Consider the following 7372-nt stretch of genomic DNA (forward strand, 5'->3'; position numbering starts at 1 on the left):
CATAGATTCCTTCTCCAATTTCAGTATCTCCCATATGATATTTATAATGTACATTTTTATTTCCTGCGTGCAGTACCTTACACTTTTCTCTATTAAATGTCATTTGCCATGTGTCTGCCCAGTTCTGAATCTTGTCTAGATCATTTTGAATGACCTTTGCTGCTGCAACAGTGTTTGCCACTCCTCCTACTTTTGTGTCGTCTGCAAATTTAACAAGTTTGCTTACTATACCAGAATCTAAATCATTAATGTAGATTAGGAATAGCAGAGGACCTAATACTGATCCCTGTGGTACACCACTGGTTACAACACTCCATTTTGAGGTTTTTCCTCTAATCAGTACTTTGTTTTCTACATGTTAACCACTCCCTAATCCATGTACATGTGTTTCCTTGAATCCCAACTGCGTTCAGTTTGAGAATTAATCTTTTGTGCGGGACTTTGTCAAAAGCTTTCTGGAAATCTAAATAAACCATGTCATATGCTTTGCAATTATCCATTATCGATGTTGCATCCTCAAAAAAATCAAGCAAGTTAGACACGATCTCCCTTTCCTAAAACCATGTTGACTGTCTCCCAGGACCCTGTTACCATATAGGTAATTTTCCATTTTGGATCTTATTATAGTTTCCATAAGTTTGCATATAATAGAAGTCAGGCTTACTGGTCTGTAGTTACCTGGTTCAGTTTTGTTTCCCTTTTTGTGGATCGGTATTACGTTTGCAATTTTCCAGTCTGTCGGTACCACCCCTGTGTCAAGAGACTGCTGCATGATCTTGGTTAGCGGTTTGTAAATAACTTCTTTCATTTCTTTGAGTACTACTGGGAGGATATCACCTAACAGTAGACTTATATAATGAAAATAATAAAGAACCTAGAATAGATTTTGCCTCCCCATTAGAGATAAACTGAAACCTATCAGAAAGATAAGATTTGAGCCTGGATGGGACAAGGCCAGACAGTCCCACTGTGTTTTCAATACAATTCAATAGAAGTGGTCTAGTATCAAAGGCAGCACTTAGAGCTAAGAGAATTAAAACTGATGGAAAACCCAAGTCTGAACTTATCAGCAGATCATTCACAACTCTGACAAGGGCCGTCTGGTGCTGTGTGCTGCACGGAATCTGTATTAAAACTTCTTACATACACCATTAAGAATTAGACACTGTTGCAATAACTCTTTCTAGAACCTTATCAAAGAATGATAAATTGGAGATTGGTCTATATTTATTCAGGACTTTAGGGTCCAAATTGTGTTTCTTAAGCATAGGCTTTACCACAGCTACCGAGTGAACTAATACAGAGGAAGGTGAACCATTTATATATGTTTTTTTTTTAAATGTGGGTATTAAAAACACCAGAAACATCTTTTAATAGTTTGGGAATAAAATGATCAAGGATCACGAGAGCATGTGGTAGCTCTCACATGCTGAACTAGCGCTGTCAGTTCTTAAAAATTAATCAATACTGAAAATTAATAATACTGTGCTAGAATCCTCCTTAGTAGGTGTCTGTGTAATCTGATTTCTGATGGCCAGGATTTTTTTTTTTTTTAAGTTTAAAAAGTCACTGCAGCTAAGTGAGGAGCCAATGTGAAGGGTGGGACTAAAGGGGGGGGGGGGGGGATTAATGAATTTGTCTAGTTTAGCAAAAAAATCAAGGGTTGTTTTTATTTGTTTCAATTAATAGAATGATATGACAATCTAGCCAACGCCAGAGCCTTGCTATAATTAACCAGGTGACCCTTCCATGCAACGTAATGAACATTTAGATCCCTCCATCTCCGTTCCAGTTTACAACCTCAATATATCAGAAAACGATACAGCAGTTGAATTAATTGCTCAAATGCTTGGCACCACACAGTAATTGATGCGTCAGCTGGCCCCCTTTCTGGCTGTAACTTCTTATGTGGGATGTGTTTCAATCTATTAAAGTTTGGCTGACAGCGTTAAAAAGCATTTTGCTTTTTGCTTGTCCCGAGCAGAACCTGTCAGAAAAATATTCTAAGATTTTGTCACACATCCAAGTGTAGACTGCACCACTTCATGGTCGTTATTTCTTACTTTGGGCAACATGCCCTTCTCGCAGCCATGTATGGCAGGGGAACGTCAAGCCTTTGAAATGTACTTTTACTGCCAAGTACGAACTGTAAAACCTGCTGGTGATATTTCAATAAACTGTGGACTCAGCACAGGTACAATTACAGCTTACCACATGAAAATAGAATTATTATTTTTGACTGAGCATTTAATATAACATATGGATGTATTAAAACTGTAATTTAACATCACTGCAATTTGAACAAAAATAAAAATATGCTATTCAATTCTATTTAAGTTAAATACATTTTCTCTGCCTACAGTATATGGTTCTAAAAAAAAATATATCAAAATGAAGGGCCATGTTAATTTTAAGTGGGAATATATTAAATGTGCTTTATATTATTATTATTATTATTATTATTATGTTATTAACACTATTATTCACGGTAAATGATAATCTTCCTATAAACAATTTCTGTTATGTTACCGTGTATTATAACAATTAATATACACCAAAATAATATTATTTTGTGTTTATTTAGCAGATGCCTTTATCCAAGGAGTCTTACAGGTGCTACAGGGCAGTGCATGGTTACAATGCAAAATGACAACATATATTAATACTCTTATTATTGCCATAGAAACCCAGACGGCTCCATTGAAGAGACAGCAGGAAGATTTTTTTTTTAATTTTGTTTCCTGCAACAACTCTTGAACTGTGATCAACACACCTTGTTTCGTATAAATTAGGCCACTTCTTATAAAATTAGTCAGTCAAGTCCTGCATCAGATTTTTAAATTATTTTTAAATTGGATTTTTCTTGTAATAAATTCAGTTCTTGAACAAAGAAGACTACGCGGCGATCTGATTCAAGCACTCAAAATACTAAAAGGTATTGACAATGTCGACCCAAGGGACTTTATCCACCTGAAAAAAGAAACAAGGACCAGGAGATTAGATAAAGGGGCATTCAGAACAGAAAATAGGAGGCACTTTTTTACACAGAGAATTGTGAGGGTCTGGAATCAACTCCCCAGTAATGTTGTTGAAGCTGACACCCTGGGATCCTTCAAGAAGCTGCTTGATGAGATTCTGGGATCAATAAGCTACTGACAACCAAACGAGCAGGATGGGCCTAATGGCCTCCTCTCGTTTGTAAACTTTCTTATGTTCTTATGTTCTTATGTGTGCCCACCTGCTGGACGAATATTCCTATTAAGCTGTGCACATGTGACACCTTCTCGCATTCATACAAATCTTGAGGCCAAGTTGCCAAAATAAGATAAAAAGTTTGAACTTTTTTTAGAAATCCTGCAGCAGGTAACAATAGGCAACTTTGATAATATTACTACTATATTATTGAAAACCAATTAATATTGTGCATCTAACGTTGCATCTCAATTTAAGGTACTGACATTTGTTGCTTTAATAATCTACATGGGTGTGGAAGCTTATAAAACTTGAGATTTTAATGTCCTGGGATGGCATATTGGAATACCTGGGCACCTTCCCTCAAACCTGTGAAGATCCATCGAAAGGTTGAAACCCTAACATCTATAGAATTATGAAAAGTTACTTTGTGAGCAGTAATTGCATCCTCATGTTTTCAATGTGCATTAACATGAGCAGATGTGAATGAGTTTAATATTTAATAAACAACAAAGAAGTGAAGAATTGAATGGTGTCTTCTGTTCACTTTGATAAGTTCTGTTTAATAAACTATTTTTAGTGGATTGTGACAGGACAGCGCTAAGGCCCAAGATGTTTTTAACAGGAAGGAGACAGAAGCTGTTCAGTCACTAAAGTGCACATTTACTACACAAACAGGAATCACACATACAGGGCATGAGGGCCAGAATAAAAGATCAAACAAACAAAATAATGATAAGCACCAGTAGGCTGGGCATCCAAACAAAGGATTTTGCACCTTTTATACAGGTGGCCATTCTCCTAACTGAAGAATGGCCACACCTGTCAACCTTCCATTCCCACACACACTGTCTACATTTTAGGGCTTTCGATCTGCCACATGGGTGCATTTAGTCTAACCTGACAGGGGCCTCAGCCATTAATTGCACGTCTAACTCCTAATATGACCTGTCTATGAGGCATAAATAGAAGAACATATGGAATATCAAACTTAACTGGATCAGTTTCAAGAAATATTGTGTTATCATCATAACCTTTAGCCAAATCTTGTGGACACACGCAAATAGTAAATGGAATAAAGTTTCAGAGGGGGTTGGGGGTATCTTTAGTGAGTAAAGTTTCATGACCTTATAGAGCGGCCAGTTTTGCTGGGCTGGCAAAATGTTCTTAATAAAATGAGAAAGCGCAGAGCCTTCACCCTCACTGATAGGCGTGTCAAGCAGTGGTAAGTTGCTTTAGGTTTAAGTGTCTGTTTTGTGTTCAAGATGTTCTACTTTGATGGCATCATTAGAATAAGCAACACAGCTAATAACTCAGAGTGAATATGCTAATATTAGAAGCGTACATGGGTTAGCATTTAAACACAATGAGGACAGAAGAGTTTACATGCTTGGAAGAAGAATTTGCAAACATAAGCAAGTCGCGCAGATTACCAATTTATTAAACAGTAGAACAAGCTGAAAGAACTGAATCTATTTAGCCTAAAACAGAGAAGCTCTAAATAAATACACAGAGATGTACCTCGAATTTTTATAATCCAGTGCTTTAAACATTTGAAAAGTAAATTCGATTATTATGAGAATGCTCTTTTGAAATAATGAAAACTCCTTCAAGAAATAACATAACTATGTTATAAATTGTAAAGGAAAGTAGCTGCAATAATAAAACAGGTCATTCAGCATATTCAAGAGAAAGGGTTCAAAATGCAGTTCTAAGTTGTAATGTTAAGACAGAAAAGATACGTATTCTTTTAAAAAAAAAAATTCTATATTAATTTATTTACATCAAATTGCTTAATTTCTTTAAATTGTCCAGTATTAGATTTTAATCTCTACATATTCTTGCTAATATAATCCCACAACGTTGTAATTCAACAACCCTATTTTTTGTTCTGATTTACTTTTGTTTGTTGAATAGATTTGTTATCAATTTCGTTATTAGATACATACATTATTGTTATATCTGTCAATAGTACAACTAATGTAAGATTAATACTTTTTTTTGTGGCCACACGTTAAACACTTCACACAAACTTGTGTGGTTTAATTGAGTTTCATAACTCTGGTGTGTTGTGTTGTCTTCATTTCAGTGGTCTTCTGGAGTCCAGTGAGATCCTCTATTGAGAGTTATCTACAGTGACCGGGAGTCAGTATTAGTGCACTGAATAAATGCTTAGGGAAGTCCAGAATAAGCAAGATAAAAAAATAAATAAAATCACAACAGGAAGAATAATTCGCTTTTCTCTTTTTATTTGCAGTGCTGTGGAGTATTAAAATCACCACCTTCCTGCGCGTGTTGTGAAGGAAGGTAAGGAATATTTGTAAAATCTGAATGATATCGTTGATAAGATCATTTGTGATGAGCATAGTAGAACACCATGGTCTTTTTCTTGGCGAGCCTATACGCGTTATTCACGCAGCGGCCATGTTTGGTTGAAAACGAAGCTTGGTGTGCAAGCCACTGTCATGGCTGCCACAGCTACTGATAGAATCACTATGTGGACTTTGATATGTGTTCCTCAAATAAAAGTTGAAGAAATTGATCATTGGGCAGATAATATTGCGAGGATTCGGAAAACATACAGCAGAAAGGGTACAGCAATTGGATCGAGAGTTATATTCATGAAATTAGCAAGCGTAATTGTGATGGGAAAGTGAATAAGCTACTACTAGCCTGTGCCAGATTTGTAAAATATGTTTCGATCTCGCACTTTTAGTTAGAGAATGTTTACTTTAATTAATATTTACTGTGTTGATATCAAGCACCTCTGTATTGTTTCACGTCTATTGGTTTGGTGTAAGCATGTGTTAATTGTTTTCTAAATACTGGCAGGAGAATAGATGTAGCGTTAGGGATAAGGTGTTCTGGTCAATGAAAAAGAGCGATTAACCTTACTTAAGAATCAAATGTCCCCCTTTTTTTATTGCTGTAGTTTATTTGGAGTTAATGTAACGTTAAGGATCTCCTTTATGATCAAGTATTGTGTAACTCAAGCATACGTTTTTTTGTCTCGCGTAACTAAACATTTTTGTCATTGTGTTCAGTTGGGCTTAATAAAGACTCCTTTAGTACACTCAATGTGTCATATAGCTTTTTAAAATACAAACTGGGCATCGCATCCCACAAGACATATTCCCTTTAGTATCCATGCATAATCTCAAGCTTCTGCATCTTATCTATTGATTAGGACTGATTGAAAATGCCCAGTTGGCTTCCGGACAGTAAAACGGAAGTATAATCAAATTTGTGACTATAATGAAGAATATGTACATTCACACAGAAATGAAAGTTGACATTTCTCTTCAGAAAATTGTTATTTTAAACATAAATAGGCTGTTTTGGAGTTATAAAAGCAAAAATAAAACATAATTAAATAATACATGTACAGAATTTGGAGTTTTAATATCTTAAAAGGGCAGTGTGCACTAGGGGATAAAATGAATAACTTTCTAAAAATGAACATATATTAAAAACATAGTGAAATATGTTTGTGATTCATATGTACTTTGCTGCATACCATTAGAATCATTTTCTTAGTATTGCAATGTGAACCTTTAAGGGTTAATATAATGATTCACAAGTCTTTGCCCCACCCACCTCTTTTTCAAATAATAATAATCATTTCACCTCTTAAAGCTACTCTTTGCTTCCTATGTTTTAACCAGTTATGTACCCATTTGCAAGTACTTACTTGTACTCCCATGGCAAAATCCACATGTTAAAGGCAATAATTAATTTTGTATTTAGTGACTGGTACAGAAACATCTCTTTTTCTTCTGCAAAGTGCTATATTTTGCTGAATAGTGTTGTTATTTTTGAGCGCTAGAATATAATAAAATATAGAAACGAGTGGAGGCCATTTGGCCTATCTAGCCTCATTGGAATCCTAGTAGCAGATCACGGAACTTAGTCAAGTTGGGTCTTTAAGGATCCAAGTGACTAAGTAGCCCTTTTCATACACACACCACTCTCTGTGTGACTCATTCCCTTTGTCTTTTGTCAATCTCCAACTCTAATTTACAACCCTGTCCTCTGGTCTTGGTTTCTGTACTGCACTGATTGGTTTGGGTAAAATTTTTCATGTTTGAGATCAGATCTATTGGCCTTGGCAGGAGAGTATCAGTGTTACACCAAGAATGGAACCACATGGTTTAAACTGAAACAATTGAATGAACTCGTT

Source organism: Polyodon spathula, chromosome 45 (assembly GCF_017654505.1).
Source record: "Polyodon spathula isolate WHYD16114869_AA chromosome 45, ASM1765450v1, whole genome shotgun sequence".
Taxonomy (NCBI): Eukaryota; Metazoa; Chordata; class Actinopteri; order Acipenseriformes; family Polyodontidae; genus Polyodon; species Polyodon spathula.